The sequence below is a fragment of the Rhyacophila brunnea genome, unplaced genomic scaffold, assembly GCF_057557595.1.
Source record: "Rhyacophila brunnea isolate RB1 unplaced genomic scaffold, BYU_Rbru_1.0 scaffold_28, whole genome shotgun sequence".
Classification (NCBI taxonomy): domain Eukaryota; kingdom Metazoa; phylum Arthropoda; class Insecta; order Trichoptera; family Rhyacophilidae; genus Rhyacophila; species Rhyacophila brunnea.
This window is the reverse complement of record NW_028232945.1, coordinates 2852415-2879998: the sequence shown is the minus strand read 5'-3', so window position 1 is coordinate 2879998 and position 27584 is coordinate 2852415. Positions and strand designations below refer to the sequence as shown.

At 26.6% G+C, this 27584-nt stretch overlaps 1 pseudogene; it reads right to left on the bottom strand.

The window, feature by feature from the left end:
- Positions 1-9753: 9753 nt before the first annotated feature.
- On the bottom strand, positions 9754-13278 carry LOC147068689 (uncharacterized; annotated as a pseudogene).
- Between the last annotated feature and the right edge of the window lie 14306 nt (positions 13279-27584).

The window sequence follows — 27584 nt, the reverse complement described above, 5'->3', positions numbered from 1 at the left end:
TATCTGTATTTTTTTATATCCAAAACACATATCATTCAGATAAAACGTAGTTAAAAATCTTTTTTTTGTGATTTTTATTTTGGAATATTTAGAATAGGGCTTAATAAAAATTGATTGGATATTAACATATGTTTTACTACAATTATTATGCATATGTAAATTTATTTTATTTCGAGAATTCATGATTAAAACCAATGAATTAATTTGACATCGCTGTTTTATAGCATTTTATGGTACAGAAAAAATTGGATTTATATTTATTATAATTTATATCAAAATAAAGTTCTTATTACAACTTTTCTGCAAATTCTTTATTATAATATTAAATATTATATCGCAAAATAGAATAGAATGAAACTTTATTGCATATCAACGTTAGAAATATTGGTTATAAAAAAAGATGTATTTTTTTCTTCATAAATAATTTACTCTAAAACTAAATATATTCTAACTTGGTTTCTCAAACACTTGGTGAGGAAAGTAATGTTTACAGAGAAAAATTAATTTTTTAAGAGAATTTAATGTTATATTTTTAACAATATACTTTGCTAGATATAATTTATATAGAAATGATAACAATTACCAATTAAGACACCTGAACATATCTCATTTGAGAGAAGAAGAGAAACTGATGAAGATATATCATAGGAAGGCATATAAATATGATCAAGAAAATGTGCAATATTCCCAATGGGCAGACATCGTCTCAATGGATAGAATTGATAAAAGAAACTTACCTATAAATAAAAAATAATATTAACTTATAAATTATTGCATCTATTATGCTTTGTTATAGCTATTTTTGGTATAAACGTAGGTAAAAATGGTATTATAAAGAAAATTTATGGGTTTTATTCCGTATTCAATTGTGGTTACTAAACTTTTTTTACGCGAAACAAATTAAAGTATGAAGAAAACATTAATATGATTTATTTTTTGCGATTCGGTTTCTAACATTTTTTTTGATAAAAATATAAAATATAAAAGCTTTTTTTCAACTTCACTTTTAAGACAACTTTCTTGAGATCACAAAAATTTTTTTCATTCACATAAAAATTTGATGTGTTTATCGCACAGTAATTTATTTTTAATTATAAAAATTTATAGTTTTTAGTCAAGAAATACATAATAACATAAATAATAGTTGACACGAAAATATACTTATCGGTTTTTGTGTCTTACATTTAATATGGTATGCTTTTGAATCTTAACCAAATAATTTATTACTTCGTTAACGCATAAGTATAGTAAGGGGTGATTTTTATCATTATTTTTATATTGGGAATAAAGAATTATTATTATAGCTCTTAAAAAACAATGACAGATGAAATATGTATGACCTGATTTTTTCTTTTTGTCGAAATTATAAAACATATTTTTAAACGAAAAAAAATGAACAACTTTAATTGCATAAAAGATTGTCTTTTTTATTCATATAAACCAAGTTTGTTGTTATTTGTTAACATTAAAACAGATATTAAATGCCTTGTAAAAAATATAAACATATAAAAAGTTATTTATTCCATCGTAGGAGAAGTACGAAGAGGATCTAAGAAAATTGAATGTATCAAAGAGTATATATATGATTTGTTCACTAGAAATCAATCAAGTTAAGCTTGAAGATAAAATATAAATTTACAATTACAAATTAACCCATAAATAAGGTTATTATGTGAAGATTTATAATATTATTTGTCACATTTTTCACTGCTTCCTGAAATTGGAAAATTATATTCAATATTTTGAAACCATTACGTCATCACTTTTTTTTATATTTTAATAATTGTGAATAACCGATTTGAAGTTTTTTACATCTACACACAAATATGAAAGCTCTTGATGATTATTATTTGTAGTCTTAATATTAAATTTTTTATTTCAAGAAAGAACTTTATTGTTATCGAAATATAGCAAGCATCATTGGGTTTGCTGTTTGTGCTAGAAATATTGCTCAAAAATTGACCGAATAAAAATTTTACTTTCTTTAAAGTGGCTTTCGTGAAATTTATTTGTTAATTTATCGTTTATTTACGATAAAATATTTTTCTCAAAGATTTTTTTAGCACAACATTTTTATTGTATGTATTGTTTTCATTAAACTGTTTTAGTAAGATTTCAGTCAATGCAATGATTACTTTGATATCATCGCGTCTCCGTTTAGTTATATTTATTATTATTTTTTTGTTTTTGTCATAAAATATTGATAAGAAGGTTAGTAATAATAATTTTTTGTGAACATTCATTTTGGAATAATATCCTCTCAAACTAAGCAATATTCAAAAATACATACTAATATTCGAAATTAATCCTTTTAATTTTATATATGTATCTAATAATTTTAAGTAATTTTCAAATAAATATTTTATATATATACATCACGGTAATAAAAAATCATAAAATGTATCTGAAAGAACACAAATTTATAACCAGATTGTGGCATATATAAAAACCTTGGATTAATAAGTCTTGAACGGAGGAGAGGTATTGAAGAAAACTTCGGAGAGGAGAAAATAGCCGAAAGTATTTATATGCTGTGCGCACGAGAGATCAAGCAAGTTTCTATGAGAACAAAAACTAAAATTATAAGAAATAATGTAGCTATAAAATAAATCACATATACATCATATTTCATTATACTTTCTTTATTTTATAAACATAGAGTTTTCCAGTCTCTAACATTTATATTGATAATAAAAGAAAATTTAGATATACACCTAATTTATATTTCAAATAAAATACAAAATCGTAAAATAATAACTTTGTTATCGTTATTTTCTATTTTTGACTATCCTTATTTCATATAATATTTTATAGCAAAATCAGTATTTCAAAAGAAATACATTGTATCAAAGTGTTCCATTTTTGGTTAGACTGTCACGTTTTTTTCGTTTCAATTACATAACTATTATAAAATGATTTTGAATGGTAATATTTATATTAATTCTTAGATTATAATTTTAAATTGCGTTATGCGATTAAATATGTTTTAGTAAGCCATGAAAGTATCAATATGAAAAATTGTTTGGATTTGTAATTTATTTTATGCCATTATTATATATTTTTAGTGTTTAATGTTGCAGAATGTTGTAAAAAAAATAGGAATTAGGTCCATAGAGAATTCATTTCTCAACAAATAAATAGGGTTTTAAAAACTTGAATGGTATAAACAATGATTTTTATTGAAATCCGAAAGTTTACTTCTTTTTTTATGTTTGAACATTACAATTAATTCGCTCTTGTATTTTGCATATTATTTATGTTGAAGTGCTAATTAAACTGGATAATTTTAGAAATGCAAAATATAATAGATATTTTGGTCCTGATAAATTTTTAGACGATTAGATGATTTTTTTTTAATAATTTCATTTCTATCATATATTTATTGTATCATCGAAAAAAATATTCATTAACATATAAATTATATACAAACAAAAACATATTGATGTTGACTCATTTTTTTAAATTATGACCAAATATCATATCATTTGATGATTGTAAGAAATAGAAATTTTATCAAGCTAAATGAGTATTTTCCACTATCCAAATAAATTCTTTAAACATATTTTTCGAAAATTTGCTTCTATTTCAAATTTTGGTAAAGTTTAAGAACCATCTGATATTGTAATAAAGTACAAAAAATCGATAATCTATAGGTCAATAAATAAAATTGTACACACATTATGTTTTGTCTACTTTATATTTTTATAGCTTGAGAAAACATCTGTTTATTTTTGCCCGTGAAATCATATTTATAACAAGGAAACGCATAATTTAAATTACATTGAGTATTTTCAATAAAATACCACGATAACATTAATTTACAATATTTATTAAAGATTGAGAATAGGTATTACTATCTTTCTTTATCACATATTAAGCTCTAAAATTTGCCTCTTCTCTGTATCGAGCTTTTAAAAATATTAAATATACATTTTATTTATTTAAAAATACGAAATTACATTTTTCTCATAAATTATCAAATGGAATAGTATATAACTTACCAAAATATTTAAATAAATAAATATCTTAATGATGGTAAATTTATTTTAAAAATAAGGATGAATAAAATCATGAGTTGCCGCGATATTCTCAATTAAAATTTTAGAATTTGATATTCATTTTCTCGAATTATTGGAACTATTAAATTTTTTTCGAATAATATAAACCTTCTTATCTGAGATAATTCGCAATGATATCATCTAATGTCCTGATTAAATATATTTCAAGTTTTTTCATCGAATAACCTCATCGTTTACTTACAGCTGTTATCTGGGATTTATTTGTGTAGATATTTTACAACATAAATATCTGATCAATTTTGAAATGCTTAAATTTTTATTATTGTAACTTATTGACGGTTTAACAAAAAAGTATTGCTTAGCATTTCACTTATGACGATATTTTTGGACGAAAAAATTAAATTATTTGATATTGCATCATTTATATAGTTGAATTTCTCGTGTCGTGGCTCTATTGTAATAATTTAGCTTTTCCAAAAGAAAGTGCTGATCTTTATGCTATGAATGTTTCTAGTTACTATTAAAACATGATGCAGTTTTAAAAAATAATATATTGAATACATTTATATTTAGATAATAATTAAATTTATAGATGTACTTTCTGACATAAATATGTTTAAATTTTAGCTACTTTAAATTAACATCTAACGAAGGCTCTATTTTTCTTTTAATACGTTAAATATTCAATTTTAAGCTTTATTCGCGTTTTTATAATACAGTGCTGTAGTAATAATTTAAGGCCATGTCTTGTTTTAGAAATAGTCAAATATATCGCCAAACGTATTATTGATGATTTATAAGAACGAACAGAGTTCATTATTGAAGAAACACACAGAAATTAGATCCTAAAAAATAAAATTAAATATTAATATTTCAAATGATTGCGCGGAGAAAAAACAATCTCCAACTTTACTTCAATATACTATGTAATTTTTATATATATCTAATAGCGTAAATTAATGGTTATAATTTAAGTTTTTTTTTCAAACACAACTTGCCTTATTTCCTGAGCGCACAGTATATTATTACTTTTGGCTATATTCTCTTTTCCTAAGTCTTCTTAAATAATCACCCTCCTTTAAGAACCTTTTTATTCAATTGTTTTTCATAATTTCAAGGTTTATATACATACCACATCTAGTTTGTGACTTCAAGTTTCTTCTGATATCATAATGATATCTTAGGTAATTATTTATATGTATATACACACCATGTTTAGATTAGTACCTAGAAAACATTTACTTTAACACAAAATAAAATTTTGATTTATTTTTTTACAGTAAAAACTAAAATTATATGATTTAATTCTACTTTAGTTTTATTTCTATACACTCTATTCTATTATAAAAAGCAATAGAAACAAGATAACACAACAGTATTCGAATTTATAGTTATATTTGGTTTTTAATTTTATCCTTCTCCGTATATACGAAAAATTGTCCTGTTTCTATACGAATTAATAGTTATATTTGGTTTTTAATTTTATTCTTCTTCGTATATACGACAAATTGTCCTATGTCTATTTTTATATTATAAATGATGGTTATTTGCCGCTTAACAAACATAATAACTTTATAAATAAAATTAGAGAATAATTCATTAATAGATATTTCAACACCATTTTTATTAAATTCTGCTATCGATTTATAATTCTTGATATATTATAATTGATATCTTGGCAAATTTTTGATTTATATTTACACTATTTTGAGCTATAACTAAAATTACCGTTTTTTTCTTGTTTAATAGTAACGTTCGGTATTTTTATTTATCTGTTAATTTGACTTCGCACTTTCAATGTTTTTTCAACCTAACGGTCAAGCATAAAAAGTTCAGAAATTTTACTCGTAGAGCCGATTTACTTGGACTACTACAAAAACCTCTAAGATATATCCTTTTGCGTATGAATTAAATTATAATATAACAAAACAAGACCAGTTTTATTGTCCACAGATTCAAATTATACTAGAAAGTTTTAAAACCCAAGATATTAAATTTAATACCACAACCAAAATTTTTTTCTTCTCAATAAAAAACATCGATCTTATGTGATTAAATAAGTGGTTGTTAGGGTTGTATCAGACAATATTATTATTTCAATCTGTAAATGATGCTTATTGAAGAGATCAGCCGCAAATTAATATCACGTGCCACTAGTTAAATGTTTATGAAACATAAATGGCAAGGTAATCACACAATTCTTATATCCTATATTATGTATTCTATGTATTTTATTTTGTAACAAGCACCCCACTATTATATTTTATTAATAAAAAAAATATTCAAGAAAACTTTAAAGTAATATAATTTTATAATAATAGGAGATATACTAAAAGACAAAAATCATGGTATTTACACACTTCAATCTGATCTAAAAATAAAATGCTTATAAATTATATATGAAACAACTTCACATAGAAAATAAAAATAATCCCAAACACTTAAATCCTTTCTTTTTGCTATATTATGATTAACGATATCACATAAAAAAAATTGCACATAATTATTTTTGTTATTATATACACTTTATTTAGAATTTACAGAATTTATTATTAGTCTACTTATTTTCTAATTAGATATTTATTTTAATCTTTTTTTGCGTTTACATATATTTTTTTTGTTTTTTTTAAACAACAAAATTTTGTCTTTAAATAAAATTTATTGGTTCGGGTTAATTCTGTTTTTTAGCTATTAATAGTTGTTAAAGTAGAAATTAATATTCCTCTATATAATAAAAATTTGATAGGCACTTTTTACTATTTTATTCTTTCAATACCTATTAATTCAAGTGTTTTCCTCAATCCCATGGTGTCAGCGTATGCTAAAGTTAACATCCAAAAACATTTATATAATAAATTTTGTTTTGTGATAACAATGTTTCACTCTATGGTGTATGGTACTATTTGTGTTCTCATTAGAAAAATAGGGGGAATTAATTTGCTAGAAAATTGTATTTTATTCGCTTCATATTTCTAACATACTCAGGTTATAGATGCATATTTTCTTAATATATATATGTTTTAATTTTTTAGGCTTATTATGTACATTGATAAAACACAAAGTATTTTTTACAATGAATCTAATTTTTTGTGTTTATGATGGTGGTATTCATATGATTCAATTTGACACACCGATTTATGACATATGAAGGCTTTTAAAGGTAAAATATCGAATAAATATTTAAAAAGGCATAATTTTAAATGGGTGATAGACTTCCATGTAGTTCTATTTAGACGTTTATACAATTTAATTGACCCAAAATAAATACATTGGTTTTATAAAACAATACTAAAATAAATACAAACAATGTTGAGGCAGCAAATACTTGACACGATCAAATCGAAATGACTATGAAAGGTAGATTAATCTCGAAACATGTAATAATGTATATTAATAATGTAATTGTGAACAAGCATGAAATCAAATATAATTAATAATGAAGACTTTGACATGTTTAATGAAATTATTTAGCTATGGGATAAATATTATTATGTTGATTGAAATAGGTATAACTACCCTTGACAACTTAACAGAACTCGAAAATGAAAAATATAGAAAGTATGACATATTGAAGAATGAATTTGGTTTAATTTGCAAATGCAAAACAAGAATTCTACCTAATGTGATGAGTTGGGATGGGGTGGTCACAAAATATCATAAAAAATATGTTAAGGTGTTAGAAATCCCGAACGAAGGAGAAGCATACATGCAAGCTCTCAAACTTCGCAAGACACTTGAACACATCTCATTTAAGAGAAGAAGAGCAGTTGATGAAGATAGATCAGTGGAAGATATCAATAGATGCATCAAGGAGTTGTGCAATATTCCCAATAGGCTGACCACGTCTAATAGATAAATAGAAACTTAACCTATAGCTAAATAATTAATTAACCATGGGATTAATATTAAAGCAAGGCATACCCAGATACAAACAGATATTTTGGAATTTAAAGCAATAATACTTCGTTTTAATCATTTCAGAAGTCATTATATTATCTTTAGAAGCATCTCGATATCAATGGTGCGATGTTTGAAAAACATGGATCTATCCCACATAGATAACCATACTTTCAAGCTCATGCTGATCAAAATGGGTAAAAATACACTGACAGCTTTAATTTAACAATAATAATAAATTATACTATTTTTTCGTTTCTAATACAAAATCATTTATTGTAAGAGATAAGAATAGCAAAATACTCAGGATTTAAGTTCCGTATATCAATATTATTCTGTATTTATAGATTTATATTCAATTGTTTAAATAATATACTTGCATAACAGAATATATCATAACATAGGATAGTTTGGTCATAAAATACCTTAAGTTGTATTTAAAGGTGTTGGAATATCCAAAAAAAGTTAAATCATAAGCTCAAAAGATAGGACAGAATGAAACGCTTGAATTGATTAGTCATTGTAAGTAAGATGTACATGAACAGTTGTAAAAATGATGAGACAGTTATAAATTTGGGATTTTATAGAGATTCATAAATCTTGAAAGATGAAGGTGTATTTAAGAAGAATGTAAAGATATGAGCCAAAAGAAGGAACTTTAAATGATAAGTCTTATAAGATAAGCTTGTATTTAAAAAAATTATAAACATAATGAGAACTAAAAAGAAAATTTAATCGATAAGTGATAGAAGATACATAGAAGAAAATTGATAACATAATGAAGCCAAAAAAGAAAATTCAATAAATAAATGATAGGAGATGCATTGAAGACAATTTAGACATCATGAGTCAAAAAGAATTATATTGGGTTTGATAAAGCACTTAAATTAATAAGCCTTGAAAGAGAAAGATTTTTAATCTTTAAAACAGAAGAATGAACCCAATCGGAAGTGTAGAGCCAGCTCTAGTTTTCTTTAAAAAGAGCCGGAAAGTCGGATATTTTCCCACAATAAAAATTATGATCTTATCGAATTTATAATCGTTATCCTTTCACTTTCTTCTTTCTTATACTACTTCAACCAGATAAAATTTTAAGATGGCTCTATGAAACGGATTTAGATAATAATTCATTCATTCGCATCTTATTCATAATTTTTTTTCTTTCGCAATTTTTTATTCAAATATATCAGACAGCCTTATTATTTGTAGTAGACTATCGCTTTCCTAACATTAAATTTTGTATCAATAGGTTTTTATGATAATATTCGTGGTGTTAAGACTTTCTATATGATATCTTTAATTTTCCCTCAATTTGAATCTTGGTGTGTGTTATATGATCGACAAAAAACAAAAAAAACCTTTACATCTGGGATACTCAATACATCGGAATTCTTTTCAGACTGTTTATACATATAAAGAAAATCAGACATACAATAAATCCAATAAAAATACTTTGATAAAGGTATTCTCCACCTAATCTTGTAACAATTTATATACATAGGATTATATATGAGAGTTAAAGAAAAATAAGTGTAGGATTAAATAAAAATAGCTTAAAACAAAGTAGTTTATTAATAAATAAAGATACAACTGAATGGGAGCATACGCACAAACAATAGGATTTAAAGATTTTTTAACTAATAAATCTTGAGAGAAGAGGATACATCGAGAAAGATTGTAAAAACGATTAGATAAAGAAGTATCAGCTAAATGTGTTCTATAGAGCAATCTAAAGTTTAGCTTGCACAAAACAACTATATAAAAAGCTAATAATCAAATTAACCTATAAATAAAATCAATGTTAGCATAAAACAAAATAAATAAATTTTTAATGCTGTTATTCGATTTCAAAGAAGAGGGCAATATTCATTGCATTAAGTTCCTGTACAAGAAGCTTAAATGCGTACGGCACATCAACGCCTACTATTTCGCCACCGCATGGGCACATAGTCGACATAGCTCCGCATCCTTTACAAATGCATGCCCGATATTTGTCACTAACATCCAGTAGCCTTTCCTTGAGGAATAATGAGCACCCATGTGAAATAATACAGTCCCTTTCCATTTCTCCGAACCTAAGCCCGCCGTCTCTTGATCTTCCTTCGACAGGTTGTCTCGTGAGTATTTGTACAGGACCTCTAGCCCTAGCGTGTATCTTATCGTCAACCATATGTTTGAGCCTTTGATAATATGTTGGTCCGACAAATATTTGTGCTTCCATTTTTCTTCCCGTAAACCCCGAAAAAAATACTTCGAGTCCTCTACTATTATATCCCAACTTTTTCAATTCACTTGATATTTTATCTACAGTCATATTTTTGTTGAATGGTGTAGCATCGCCGTATTCCCCTTTCAGGGCAGACACTTTTCCAGACAAGCATTCAACCAAGTGTCCTATCGTCATTCTGCTTGGTATGGCGTGTGGATTGATTATTATATCGGGGATAAGACCAGAGCTGGTATATGGCATGTCCTCTTGTCTTAATGTTATTCCGATTGTTCCTTTTTGACCGTGCCTAGAAGCAAATTTGTCACCCATCTGTGGAATACGTTCAGAGCGTACTTTAACCTTAACGAATTTGTAGCCTTCTTTTGAGGTGTATACGACTTTATCGACTATTCCGGATTCGGTGCTTCGCATGGCTGTGCTGCTGTCTACGGTGATATACAAGTCACCTTCATCATTACTTTTTTCTCTGATTCGTTTGGTTTTTCCGATGATGACGTCGTCTCCTGTTACTCTCACACCTTCACATATTAAACCGTCGTTTTCTAGTTTGCTGTAATCTAGATTTCGCATTTTCATTACTTCACCACGAATCGGTTTACCGAAACTTTCTTCAATACCAGGCTTTTGATTTTCTTGATCCGTGTATGTTCTGTAAAAAAACGATCTAAACATTCCGCGATCTATTGAGCTTTGGTTCATTACAATAGAGTCTTCTTGGTTGTATCCAGAATAGCATGCGATTGCTACTATTGCATTTTGACCGGCTGGCATTTTGTCGAACTGAAGCATTCGAGAGGTTTTACTTTCAACCAATGGCTTTTGGGGGTAGAATAGGATATTGGCGAGTGTGTCCATTCTATAAATGTAGTTTGTAGCGTATAATCCCATTGCTTGTTTTCCCATAGCACTTTGGTATGTGTTACGGGGTGATTGGTTGTGGTCTGAGAATGGGATGAGGGAGGCACAAATTCCAAGAATTGTTGCAGGATGAATTTCGCAATGTGTGTAGCTGACTACATTATTCAAATTAGCGCTATTTGAATTGGTGTTAAGTGCACTCTGGTTGTTGTTTTGTGGGTTCTTTGAGTGAAGTTCTTCGAGGGACATACAAATCATGGCGGTTTCTTCCTCCTCAACATCGAGATACTCAATTTTTCCTTCTTTCAAGCAATCGTTAAAATTAAGCCCGTTTTTCAGGTTCTCTTTATCAATTCTCACCTCGTTATTTTCCACTACAAAAACTGGTCTGCACGGTCTTCCCGAATCCGTTAATATTCTTATTTCGTCTTCTCTAATATCCCACACAATACTGACTTCACTTGATATTTCAGAGTACCTTCTCATCAAAACGAGACTATCTACCATTTTCTTAGCATCAGCAACAACACCACACCATACACCATTAACGAACACTTTAGACATGCATTTTTCCTTATGGCTTTCACTAATAAGCTCCAACGGAATGACCCCCATTTCATCCAATGCCTCAAAAATACGACCACTTCCACTTCCAACAGATATGTAACACATAACAGCTAAATTCTTTACAAGTCCGCACGCTTGACCTTCAGGTGTTTCACTAGGACATACCATTCCCCAATGTGTATTATGTAGCTGTCTCGGTTTAGCTATTTTACCATCTCTTCCGATCGGAGTATTAACTCTTCTAAGATGGCTCATGGTACTGACATAATTGAATCGATTAAGAACCTGTGCAACACCACTTTTGGCCTGCATGGCTTTAGCCTGATCACCCCAATTTCCTGTAGCTAATGCATACCGAAATCCACTCGTAATAATAGATGTCTTTAACCCAATCGCAATATTAAAATCACGATTATTTTCCAAACACTTCTGCATATGTTTCTGTGTCTCCATCGTAAATTTTTTAAAAATCGTACGGAAAAGCGATGCAAGTAATGAACCACACATGTCTACTCTTTTTTTTCCGTAATGGTCACGATCGTCTATTTCTCGACGGGAAAAGGATACTAGAAGAAGACGGTTAATCATGTAACCTAAAAAATACGCTTTTCTCGTTTCGAGAAATTCGCGTGTTCCTATATGAGGAAGAAAATGTGCTTCGAGAATTGTACGAGCAAATGATAATCTTTTTTGGCGAGGTGTGTTTGGAGGTGTTGATCTTTTCCCTATATAATCAAGAGCAACCTCTTGGGATTGAATGACAAAAGCATCTTCTATTGATGTGCGGAGAATTTCAGATACTTCGCGTTCAAAAACATTTATATCTTTACCACTATTATGATTTGAATCACCTGTATTGTTGCGGTTCTTATCATTTGTATCTTTGGTTTTGTCATCATTAGAATGATCATACAAAATAAAATTCAGAACGTCTTTATCACTAATAAACCCAAGTGCTCTAAAAAGTATCACTACTGGAATATCGCCTTTCACAAATGGAAGCGCACAAACAAGCCCAGATGCACCTTTCTTTACACTAAAAGGCCGTGCCATTCTACTTCCTATCTCAGGCGCACTCCGTATTTCAGCAAAAAAAACACCACCCTTGGAATATACATGAACAGTATTGGTCGCCATTCTTTCCTGTGAAATTAAAACCTTTTCCGACCCATTTACAATAAAATAACCACCACTATCATAATAACACTCTCCATGCGAAACCACATCCTCTCTAGAAGCATGATATGAAGCTGCACAATGATAAGATCTAACCATGATTGGAATATTTCCTATAGGCACCTTGTGATAAGAATGCTGATCAGATACAAAATCATTCCTTCCTTCTTCTGGATCTTCTCGCATCCGTTTCATACTAATATCAAGAAATAAGGGACAGGTGTATGTCAAATCTCTTAACCGTACTTCTTTAGGTAAAACTATAGTCGAACTGCCATCATTCTCGTAAATTGCAGGAGGCGTACGTACATGGATTTGGTTAAATGTAACCGATATTGTTTCTGTGCTGAGATTCTCGTTTGTAGTCTGGATACGGATCTCTTTATTTTCATCTACTATTTCTTGTAACGTCGTTGATAAAAACGCATCGAATGAATCTATTTGCTGGGAAACTATTCCTCGACGCGAAAAGTATGTCGAAAGTATTGTCCAGGCATCAGATGTTGTAAGAAGAGAATCCGTTTCGTTCATGATGGGTGAAGAAAAAGAATTTTAAATGGACAACAAGAATATTATTTACAATATCGAATTTAAAACTAATTTGAGATAAAATCAAATTTATAATTTTAAACTAGATCTAATTATAAGATGAATACTTTTTAAAATAAATTTTAGATATCTTTAGTATAAAACTTTATTATGAATACTGGATTTAAATAAGAATGATGTACTTTACAGTAATATATTTGACAATGCTTTTTTTTACGTATTTGTAGATATGTTTAACGATTTTTATTATCGATACTGGATTAGATAAAAATGATGTACTTTAAAATAATATATTTGACCATGCTTTTTTTTACGAATTTTCAGATATGTTTTACGGTTTTTTTATGGATATCGGATTTAAATAAGAATAATGCACTTTACAGTAATATATTTGATCACCTTTTTTTCTACTAATTTTCAATATGTTTAACGATTTTTATTATCGATACTGGATTAGATAAAAATGATGTACTTTAAAATAATATATTTGACCATGCTTTTATTTTTACGAATTTTCAGATATGTTTTACGGTTTTTTTATGAATATCGGATTTAAATAAACATGATATTTTATAAAATAATAATTTGGGCATGTTTTTTTCTTGATAAATAAAGAATTTTTAATAAAGATAAATTGAAATATACTTATATAAAAGATAGGTCGATACATTTTAAAAATATCATATAAAGGCTATTTTTTATACAATAATGGGGAAAATAAGGATTTTTAGATTGTCAATAATATAGATCAATAATAAAAGGATATTTTGGTAATATATACCACCATAAAAAAGAATATTTTATGAGTAATCTTGGTATTCAAATTTATCTTATCTAGATTTATTGTACACATGAATTAAGCTTTTAACAGGAATAATTGATCTTATTTTTTTATGGAATGTAATCATGCTTCTCGATGAGAGTCGTGAAAACGCTGGTAATACACGGGATGTTCATTTATTTGTATACATGCTGTTTCTTATGATACTTTATTTTGTTCCTATAAATTTATAACATACATTTGAAATTATACTAAGATAATGCCTTTTCGTTATTTTTATCATGCAAAGCGCAGAGACCAGAAATATTTTATAAATGTATAAACTAACTGCAAATATATACCCAAAAATATAGCTGCATTTATATTTTTCTTCATATAATAAGCACCATGTATAATCATTAAGTATCACGGTCACGATTATCGCGTTTTTATTTTTATTAATGTACGGCGATCGAAAAAAATCTATCTTAGACAGGCGATCCACTGCTTAAATCTTACTGACTAATATAGTTAATTTATTCTGTAATGTTATTAAATTATAAATAATGATTAGATATTATTTTTGTCACCTAGATACTTTAATAAAAATACTTTATTTTTTATATTTAATACAAGAATCTCTTTGATAAGCAAAAAAATAAAACTCGAATTTATTCTAAAAAAATTTTTATTGTGAAGATATTGCCATATTTTGCAATATACATGCATATTAAACTCTGTTTGCTAGTTTAAATAAATTTTAATAGATGATAAATCATGATTATGAAATTTTTCTTTTGTGTGCCTCAAATTAACGATTATCAATTTCTTGTAAATTCAAATCAAGCTACCACCAATAAACCCCAATTTAAGTTTATTTTAAATTTATATACAAATTTAATGCAAAAAGTAAAACGGATACCTTTTACGCATGTAAATAATAAGCTCAATTTGAATTTCAAATAAACTTAAATTGGGTTTTATTTAATAATAATAAACCATGATATATGGATAACTTTGATTCTTTTTTTAAAAATACAAGAATTATGATTTTTATGCTAAAAAAACCAATTATTACCCTTCTTATCTAAATAAATGAAATAAACATAATTATTTTAAAGCAAATTGTGTATGTATTCGTATCGTACTATACAATTTGGATATTACAGAAAGAATTATCAACTATTGAACAATAATGCCTATATAACTTATTAAAAATGGATTGTATACAATAAATAAAGTCTTATATTTTTAGTCCAAATTTCAAAAGAAAACAAATAAAATCGATGAAAAAACGTATATCTCTATTTAAAATGTATATTTTAGCCTTTTAATATTATTAAATTCTTCATAAGTTTTCATTTTAAAATTATAATAATTCAAAAGCTTTCATTGTTGTTGTACAATCAGATAGAAGAAATAAACATAAGTAAATCGAAATATCATGCAGAAAACAGAATATATGAACCTTTTCGGGCATTTTTTCATAAAATAAATCATGTGAAATACATATTTTTAACTTCTGGCCTTTTTATGTATAAAATAAAGTAGGACCTGTATGAGAATTATAATTAAAGTATCCATCAATATCTTTTAACAATACACAAAAGTAATAATCATGGAAACATATCTAATTTTGAATATAAATAGCCTTTACAATACTCGAATTATTATATATGGAATCTATTGCTTTTTCTTATAAAAATCATGCAGAAACAGGCTCCTGCACTAATGTGGGAATCTAAAACTACAAACAAATACAAAATAAATATTCAACAGCATCTTATATCCTTAGAATAATAGCATTGTATCGAACCGGAAAATCTTATTTTTTATGCAATGTGTGTAAATATTATCTTCATCTTTAAGAATACAAACCAAAAAATATAAATAAAAACTTTTGGAAGTATCCATATATGTCGATAGAAAAAAACCAGATAAGTAAGTGGGTGGTATAAATGCTCTTTTTGCAACTAAAAATTTATGATATGAAAAAATATCATGCTATTTAACATACCATAATATATTAATTTGAGAATGATGCACTAAAATTTTGCATTTTCTGCCTGTTATTAACTTAGTATGATACAAGCTATATTAATAATTATGGATTGTAATTCGTGGACCACATAATAACTATTTTTTTGTTGTAACTTGAAATAATCAATTTTATAATTATTTATATACTTAAATAGACAAATTTATATAAAAAGAGTTTAATGTTTGGTTTTACTTCAGTACGTAATTTTAGATATTATTCATATACTCTATCTTTTTTAATCTCCAAAACACAACACAATTAACTTTATTTTAATATATTCACACCACAATCTTTTTTTCTGACTATAATACTTTCGAGTGCATTCAATATTGTTAACATTGCTAGATATATCTAGAATTTGATTGGAGGCTTGCTGTTCTTGCAGATTCCTTCTGGGAAAATTAAGATAAATTGCGATTACGCCTACTGTATAATTTTGACGTAAGATGATATAATATGTACTAAAAAGAATTATATTACCTTTATTTGATTCATTAGAATTAAACAGAGAAAAATAAGCTTTAATTTTGGATATTTGTTGTTTTTCTTAACTACCCCCATCTTTCATTTTTTTGGATACCTTATTCTAGATAATTAAAAACATAAATTTTATTACACAATTATCTAAACAGTTCTTAATTTATGCAGAAGCTGAAATTTTTAGTTGATGTTTATTTTCATTCAATCCTTCTACTTTTATATGTAGGCTATAAACCAATTTATAGATTCAAACGTCGTGCTATCATTATAAACCAATCTTAAGATTCAAACGTCGTGCTATCATTATAAACAAATTTCAAGATTCAAATATCCTGCTATAATTACAAAAATCTTAAGATTCCAATATCTTGCTATCATTATATACCAATTTTAAGATTCAAATATCGTGCTATCATTACAAAAATTTTAAAATTCAAATATCGTGCTATCATTACAAACCAATCTTAACATTCAATTATCCTGCTATCATCACTAACCAATTACAAGATTCAAATATCCTGCTATAATTATAAACCAATCTTAACATTCAATTATACTGTTGTCATTACAGAAATACACTTGTTTATTACATAAAAAAAACACTCTAATTAGACTTATATTTTGTTCGTCGGGCTGGCGTATTCACCAAAGATTCGAAAGCATAATGGTAACTGCTACATTCTGTGCTTCACCAGTCTATTAATTGCGATTGGCTCTCTTTTCAAACATTGAACCTTCGATGATTATACTACAATTATAGTTCCAATAGTTTCGGGAGATCATGTATAGAACCAATGAAAATTATAAAAAACTTTTACATTTATAAACTCGCCCCGGTTTACAAATAAATGCAAAACACAAATGGTGGCATACATCATAAAATGGGATTTTGTGACTGTAAAATCCCGTAAGTTATATATTAAAAGCTGGGATTTCTAATTTAAGCTGAAGATACACACAAACAACGATAAAGAGGAGAACAATTGAGAAATAGCTCTTTAAATTTAAAATACATAGAGGGTAGTTGAAAAAACGATTTGGTCAAGAATTTTTTTGGCTAATATGTTATAAAGAGAAATCTAAAATATTTAGAAACAAATACAAGTGTTCGAAAAACTAATCCAAATAAAAATAGATGTCATTTCGTATTTTTAATTTTCTTTATTCAATTTATGAACTGGTTGCGTAAATATTAGAACTGCTCTAAATTTTAGCACATTCCTTTATCTCTACCAAATACTATTCACTCTAGTCCATAATTATAATTTATGAAATTTTAATCTAATTGATTATAAGTTTTCCTGTTAATTCAATTTTATTAATTCAGAAATATTCAAATAATGATTTCATCAGATTTAATAAAAAATCAATAAAGAATGATCAAAATACGAAAAAAAAATTTAGAAATCATTTTATTGAATAAAAAAAGTAAATACTGATGAATTTTGAGAATACTTACATCTGAAAAAGGAAAAAGAATCTTTCAACTTTTTTTAATATTAAGATACATGAATCACTAAATATTCGACAACACACACAATATAATTAAAATACCCGATAGCTTGAAAATCAAAGCCTATCATAAATTTGCTTATGGTACAAATTTTTAACCGCCTATGCGTAATTTTAATCGTGTAGATATCATTTATTTCAGATAAGCAATTGCATACACAGATAAATTTTATAATTAAACAGGCGAATGAAAAAATAAATTTAAACACAATAAATAAAGATAATAAAAGATAGAGTACATAAAATAAGAAAAATAAAATAATTTTTTCATAAGTAGAATGATGTTATTTTTAATGTGGTGGTATAGCGATCGAATTAGTAAAATGAATAAATTCTGACAGTAAATACAAAAACACCGTAAGATTAAAAGCATTAATAAATAATAATGCGTTTCTGCCTTTAGAGTTTCTATAACAAGCGATAAATATAAATATCCCACAAATACCAACATAAAATAAACCTAAATCGTGAATTTTTTGACTTCTTTCTGGAATTTCGCTTGCTTTTTCATACATATTGGATACCCACTCTATAAAAATCAAATTTAAAATTGAACCAATTAATGCAAATATCTTTAGACATATGTGTTCACTTGTACTAAAATTATCATTAATCGAATCATCGTCCATATCTCTAAATGTTGGGGCTTAGAAAATCCAAAATGCTTTATTTATATGTTATATTCACGCCATTGCTTTTGATTAATACATGCAAGCAGCGCTAGATTGAAATTAAATAAGCACGATGGTATTTATATTACCATCTCCCATCAAGTCATGTAGCTTCAAGGAGATTTATAGCAGTTAAATTTAAATTTATGAATTCATTTACTTACAGAATTCCAGTTTTTCATTTAAAATTTATGATATTGGGAAAATATATAGTAATATGTAATTTCATACTTATTTTATTCCTTAATTTACATTTTAATGTTTTTTTTGTTTAAAAAAGTTGCTGTGTATTTTTATACGGCTTAGTAAATTATTTTTTTATGGTATCCATTAACACAAGAAATTTCATGTATTTTAATCCTCGCAATCATAATAAATCTGGCATTAATATTATTCCTAATCTTAAAGTATCTGTGATTATATGCTAATATTTGAAAACGTTTAAAAATATTTTCTTTTTTTTGCAAAAAATAACTTTCATATAAGATCTCTTTACGCGATAATAGATTTTCAGTCTTTGGTATTTGTTTTATCTTTCTTTATTTTTTTTCTTATTATTCAAAACAAATTTTTTTATGTTTAAACTTTAATTTGAACTCATTTATTGACTCGATAATTGCTAGACTAACACTAAAGCGCATAAAACCTTTTAGCATTATAAAAAAATAAGGGTTGACATCTATTATTTTTTATATGCAAATCTTGCTTTTATCGCACAAGATTTCGTATTTTTTTCGTTTATAGCTACCTCCAGAAAATTGTGAATGAGTCGTACTCTTTCGAATATAAAATTTTCTCGACTAGTATTTAAGTTTGACTCATATCATGCCATATTTTAGCAAAAACTGTAATTATTAAATTTTTAACCATCAGATATATGTATTTCTATGCGTTATAAAGCATTATTTTAAATCAAGCTGAAAATCTCTTCCTTTTTAGATGGTCTGCCTATTAAAATTAAATATCTGTGTTTTCCATTTAAACTATACAAATAGAATTCCTAAATCAAACGTTCTTATAACATCAAAAATAATAGTGTGAAACTTTCGTTGATAGTATCGTATATAATAAATAATTATGAAATCACCGGCAAGTCTATGGGTCAATCTAATGAACAATGCGTAAACTACCTGCTTAAAGCAGCTTATATAAACTCATACTATTTCTATCAGACCTGTTTCTCAATATAATGACACAAATGCATATCAAAATTAGAATTGCTGCTGTTATTATACGACCTAAATGTAAATTTCTGTGGGCGAATAGTCTGCTCCGCATTTAGAAACACTTAATTTTACTAGGAATTAGTAAAACTGACAAAAGAAAATGAATTTTACATGTCTGAGTATTTATACGATTAGTTCCCTTTTCTCAGTAAAGTATAGATGACATTGACCCAACCGTTTCTCTTGAATTCCATCCGACAGTCTACGGATAAAATCAACGAAATGATGATATTAGTGTATTTTATTGATACTGGTAAATTTCACTTTAAACTATAGTTTACATAATCATCACAAAATACCCGCCGTAGATAATAATTGGATTGTGGTGTATAGAAAACAAAACAAACAATTCCGTCGGTTTAGAAAGTCCGCAGAGTAAAGATTCTGTATATGAATGTTGATCTGCAGGCTCAGAGAGCACTGGATGACAAATGTCATTCTAAAAATGCTAAAAGATCATAAAAACAGGTGCATGCACAGACAGATTCACAAAAGTATATTAAACTCTATGAAAGAACAATAAAAACAGCAACCGTAATGTCAAAAAGAAACATAAACACAAAATTTTTCAAGATGTTTAAAATATTAAAAAAAATGCATTCTGCGGAAAGAAGATGTTGAAAAAATGATAAAGGATAATAATGAAATCGATAAAATAAAATGGTATTTATTTAAATATTCTAATCATAAAAATACAAGCACAGGTAATTGTTTATGCTTTTATTTCTATCAATGATCAACAAATACTAATACACCTTTATAAGGTGCTGATATTTCACTAGTACCGAAGAAAAACGATTAAAATGAAGTTACAAAACCTTCACATATCAGAGAGCAAAAGAAGAAAATAATTGAGAAATAAAAATTAGATATAATAAGAAAACCTAGTAATAAAAATACACGGACAATAAATAAAAATAAAAGAAATTTTGTAAATGAAGCAAGAATGCCGTAGATACACAGAAAACACTTTAAATTATTCCTAATTCATAAGTTTAAATATCCGCTAGAAGAGATATAAAAAAAAGCATTACGGATACATTAGTTTTTGTTTATAAAATTAACAACAAGATCGTCTTTTAAGTCTGTAAAAAAATATTAAGCGTACAATTTCATATATATTTACAACTGTGATATCTTGAATAGCCTATATACGAATAAAAGACACATCATCTATACAGGAACGCACAAATCTGTGAAAAAAACTGCAGAATAACATTTTAAATAGAAAACTTAGTAGCTGTTTAAATAATCAAATATTGAAAAAACTAAATGTCACATAACTCAGTGAGTCTCTGGCCCTAAGCCTGTTTTATATTTTAAAAGGATTGAAAATTCAGTTTTGTGCAGACTATAGTGCACTAGATGAAAAAACAAAAAGCGAAACGTATCCTCTGCCCTTTAATTTCATTGATAGAAAGCTAGTGAAACTTTCTGTATTGTAGCATATGCGAATCTGGATATAGTCAAATTGCTTTTAGATGAGAAATACAAAAAATAAGCTTTTAGCTCAAAAGATGAAAGCTTGGATTTCACGAGAATACATTTTGTTTTATGCAACACACTAGAGAAGTTACAATATAGTATAATCACTGCATTGAAAAGCAAAAACTAAAATTACGCAATTCCTTGCTTGAAATGTAATAGAATCTTCATAAAACACAGAGGAACACAAGAAACATCTAGAAGTTAATCTTGGAAAATTAAAATCCTGCTGGCTGTCTCTTAACGTATGTAAAAGCTGACTAAAAAATAAACGTATATTTTATAGGGAATGATGTTTATAATCGAATAAATGAAACCAGAAAAAACTCATAACAATAAGAAAGTTTAATACACAATAAAAACTCAGATAGATGTATTCATTCTTTAAATACGTCTCTTGCTGTGAATTTATGTATAGTTACGCTACTATAGAATTCCTCTATGAAATATTTACTCAGTGGAAGTGAAATGTAAAGCCAGAGGAAAATTAAATGGCCAATAGAGGCTGATAAAGCGTTTGAAAAACTAAAGAAGGTGGTGTACAAAATAACAAAAAAATATTATGCCCGAAAGTTTAAGATTTTTATGATAACAGCGGATTCTTGCGATACTGCCATATGCAATGTATTATCACAATTGAATGACGAAATGAGAGAAAAATATGTCATGGTAAATTAAAAAATCAAATAATGCGCAACAAGAATATAATACAACATATAAATAATTATTTGCCGTTGAAGAAAAAAAGCCTATATCATAATCGATATTCAAGACAAAAATCACATCGTACTTTAAACAGAAGATAGAACACTGCTGATATTAAGGAGGCTTCGAATTTAACATATGATACTGAGAACATCACACAGACTACATAAACATTTACACCTATATACATAAAAAGTGAGTCAATTTTGAGGAAAGTTTAAGCAGACAATGCAAGGAAGAAAAAATATGCTCGCCAGATAGGTGGAACTAAAGCAACCAGAAAAGGGTGTAATCATATGGATCATCATACTTTGTTAGATAATCAGACACAAAACAACAGCTAAAATATACTATAAAAAAACTCAAATGGAGATGCGTACACAATTATGTCAAAATTTTGGTGGAATTATGCAGTAAAGTCAGAATTTGTGGAGAAATCAGAAAAAGTTTATCCGAAGAAATTTACAATTAAAACAGGGGAGATTGATACAATTGGTAGAGTATCCGGAGACACAAGGAACTAGTTTATCTTTATCTCCATAATTCACTTTACCAAATGAATGAAAAATAAAAGAGTCACAGGTAAGAGTACAGCAACAGAAGAAAAGGAATTAAAAAAATTTATGCTGGAGAAGCACATAGTACCGACTACATTTTTTTAGATAATGGACTAACATTCAAAAATAGACATAATAAAAATTAGTAGATGGTATAAAATTTCATGTAATATTGATCATCGAGACATCACGAAGAAGTTGATATCAAGAAAAAGCAAATCAATCACACAATCAAATACCAAGCAGATTGGAATACTTTGGCGAAAATAATTGGTGCATCTTATAGGAAAGCAACAAGCGCATACAAATTATAATTTCACAGAGCTGTAAATACAGCACCATTTATTCTTAAATGATGAGAACCAATATTAGACGCAATCAATAATTTGAAGGTGGTAAAGTATTTCAAGGATAAGTTAACAATAAAAACGACGGGAACTTTTTAAAATGAAAAAAAGCAATCACAAAGTTATGCAAATAATTATATTGGAAATTAAAGAATGTGAGTTATGATTTTAAGCCCGCACAGTAGAAAAAATATGAAGCATATTAGCTGGAACGGAACAAAGTACATGGGTTCTAACTCCATAGATGCCAAATAAGTATAAAAAGACAAAACAGATGTTTTCAATTATGAACACGCAAAGAGAGAACGTATGAATGAACAAAATTCTAGGGTGAAAGTGTTGCCTACAAATACAATCAATAAACCCTTTAAGAAGACTATAAACTAATCTAATATGCAGAAATTAAACAACATAAGCAAATAAAAGTCTAAATATTGAAACAAATATTCGATAAATGCGCAGCAAAGATTCCTAGATGATGATTTTATATTAAATTGCTTACGAAATAATATATATTCGCAGTATTAAATTATTTTTTTTGAAATTTTTTCATGTAGATCATGTAAGACCTGTCTATAAAACTAAGATGTAAAAATGAACTTCCATTGAAATAGAGAACTAATGATAGAAAAAGCTAAAGGTCGAAATCTTCTAATTCTAACAAATGGTAGAAATTTAAATAGACTTATAATTATATTTATGTCCGGTAGTCTATGATAATTGGCATTATTTGATTTATATAAATAATAAATTTTAAGTGGTAGAAAATTTTAAATTATGTTTTCTGTTGTTTAAGATGTTTAAAATCAAAAAAAAAGCGATATATTATCTGCCAGTATCAAGATTTACGGGAAACGAGTGATGAAAATACAAAATTTTAGATAATAAAAGTCAACCCAATAAAAATATAGCTGTTAGGTTTTATGTTTTGCATTTGGATTTTGAGTCGAAGACTATATATTTATGCAACAAAACGAAAATCAAAATCCAATATTCAAGACTAAACTGATATTTTAAGTATATAATTTTCTTTATAGACAACAGCAATAAGAATATATGTAATTCTGCAAAAAGTGGCAAGTTTCCCCTAAAGATCGTTGAATTCAGGAATACACGTGTCGGAAAAAATTTTCTTGATAAAGAACTCGTAGCTATATAATTATATTCAGCTAAAACTTAAAAAGTATATTTTTTCGTTCCTATATATTGATAATTTATAGCAAAAAAAAGCTTAATTTACGCTGTGGATATTAAACTGTATATATTTCATGCCTAATATAATGCATCAAATTTTTTGTGATCATAAAATTTATATTATAACATTGAATCCTGCAGAAAAATCAGTATGAAAAACACAGCTCTGCATTATCAATTTTTATATGCCCAATACATTGTATAAATAGTCTAAATCTTATAGAAATACAATTTTGGTTCCAGAAGCCTAAATTATGTAATATTTTTATTCATTTTTACTGAAATCATTTTTCCCAAATTTAGTATAACCTATATACCATTTTTTACTGATCTTTTCTATTTTTGCATAATTTTTTAGACCAGCTTTTTCAGATTATTGTAAAATTACGCATAAAATTCTATGATATAATATTTTGATTCATTATTCTATGTATTGCATGTCTTAGACAACAGCTCGTGAATTTTTGTCACTTCATTTTTATTGAGATATGTTTCCCTTTGATCGAATTATAATATCTAAAAAAAAATCTTAATCAAATACAACTAATATATACGTTTTTTTTATGTAATTGAAAAAAAGCTTAGGACATCACAGGTATTTTATTTTGCACTTATAGACGTTTTTTTGGTATAAATAGCAACTATAAAGACAGACAGAGGCAGGATTTTGAAGAAAATATACATCACATATGTCTTAAGGCATAGAGAAAAAATTTTAGGTTACATTTAACCTTTTTGATCTTAAAATTTAGAATACAGATTTAGTTGACTTTTAAGTTACATATAAATATTTTATTTCGAAAGAGCATAAAATTAAAAAAATATGAATTTTGCAATGTTCTTTATTAGATACCTATATGAAAGTAAGCAAAAAGTGAATTAGAGAGGTATTTAAATATTTATAATACAAGATAAATACACCATTCCAAAACACAAAAAAAATTCATGATATATAGCCTATTTATTTTAGAAAATATGAATATAGATTAGATCTATGGTGTAAAAGCCAAAGTTTGTAGTTGAGCGAAGCAATAATTTGCTGCACAATGTATGATTTCTGTGATAAAGCTTAATAAAATTACTGTTTTTTTATTTTAAAAATGTAACACTAGTTTTGGAATACACAGGCATACCATTTACACATTTTTACGCCAAAATAGCGCGTACATATAAACAAATCTTGAAAATAATAAAAGTTATTGAAATATATACGAACGCACTTTGGCACATGATGTTTAAAAATTAAAAAACCTTTGAAAAGGCTAAGAATAATTATAATGAAAATAATATATTCTAAAAACAGTAAATTTTTCTATAAAAATCAATTTTCAAAATTTTTTTATTAGAGTATGTTGAAAAACAACGAAGTGGCCTGTCTGTCATCCAAATAGTGTAAAATATGAAATTTCATAAAAATAAACTCGATGATTAAAAAAAAATACTATAATAATAGAATAATCATATGTTTAATAGATTGCAAATATTAACCTTTAGTATTTAAATCAGGCTGGCTACAATTTTGTCACAAACATTGAACCTATATTGCAACATATTATGGCAAAACATACTTTTAAAGAAAAAAAACTTATATCCACCTTCAGTGCAAATCGATGCATAAATTTAAATTTATAACCGATTTTAGCTAATATTCACCGTCTTTAAAATACTAAACAAGAATATAATTCCTTTTTTGCTAGAAGACCGATAATATTGAAAATGGATTAAAATCAATAGATTTTTTATATATATAATTACATTGTGGTCAACACTACTTTATTTATATTGTGCTTAGGCTTCATTTCAGAGTAGGACTTTTACTTATTAAATTACCTTTTCATGACTTTTAATAATAATTAATATTACCTAGTTGGTTCAAAAGGGTATTCTATGCAAAAACCTCATTAAATAGAAAAATGCGGGTAATTGAATAATTAGACTTTCATAAGAGACTTTCATTAAACTAAATTAAATTAAAAAAAAACAAGATTGTGATGGAACCTATATTGAATGAATTTATCCTAAAAATAATAAACATGAAAAATTGATCTGATAATATGATTTGTAAACCAAAAAAATCTTTAATTTGTAAATAAAATTTACGCTTTTGAAAGGTTTTTATAGATATGGAATCTTTTCTTGTGTAATGCTTTCTGCTAAATAGTTTTGAATGTTTATAAATAACAATAGAAATGTAATTTACAGTGAATTATGCAGAAAGCAGTAGGATAAATATAATTGAAGTCCACATTTTTTGATTTTATCACCTTCTTTAAGATAAAGAAATGCTATCCATATATTGGAAAATAAAAAATAGCAAACGATTTATATTTTTTATGCATATAACACGATACGTAAGGAGTTAATATTCCAAAAATCTCTTATTATACATAATTAATCGCTTACACTGACCTAATAGTCTATATTTTATAAAAATTAATTTCTAATAATTCTTTTTCGCTTATGAATTTTATTTTTTTATGGATTTATTACAGACGCCTCTATTATCAAATTAAATCCTACTACTATTTGATATGGGGAAAATATGAAACTAAATTATTTGTAATAATTTATTTATACTAAAATATTTTCCATGCAAAAACAAATTTTAATGATATCGTCACATCTGTCCTTTAAAATTTTATAATCATTGGCCTTTACTCTATTTAACCTCTATTGTTACGCTTGAAGCTATAAGGTTATATTATTATTTTATGTTATGAATCATATTTATTTTATAAAGGTAATTTATGATATCATTTTATACATTAGTTCTTTATTTCTCTGTTACTTTAAAAGCTGTATTTAGCACTATACAACAAAATTAAAATTTGATTTCAATAAATTATAGTTTTAATTTTTTTCTTCATTGCTGCAAATAATAGTTTCCTGAGAGTAATTTCTTTAGACATATCATTAGTTATCTGTGAGTTACTAAATATACGTTTTTTTTATAATATTTAAAGTTATAATCTAATGCAATTTGTTTAAAAAATATTTTAACTATAGTTATATTATCATTCCATCAAAATATTTAAACTGAGTAAACAGTAAATACATAATAAATAATATCCCATTATGTATAAAATTAGCTGAGTAGCGTTATTTACCTAATATACCATAGGAAAAAAAACAAAGAAAAATCAAGAGCCGAAATCATCATTATTAATTATGTGTTAACTGTAAATATACAAATTTTATAAAAGTTTTTTGTTTGAATGAGACAAATTAAATTTTCAGCTTTTTTTAAAAGATAATAATAAAATTAATTGGCATATAGTAAATCTGGGCTGTATTTTAAAATGAGCAATAA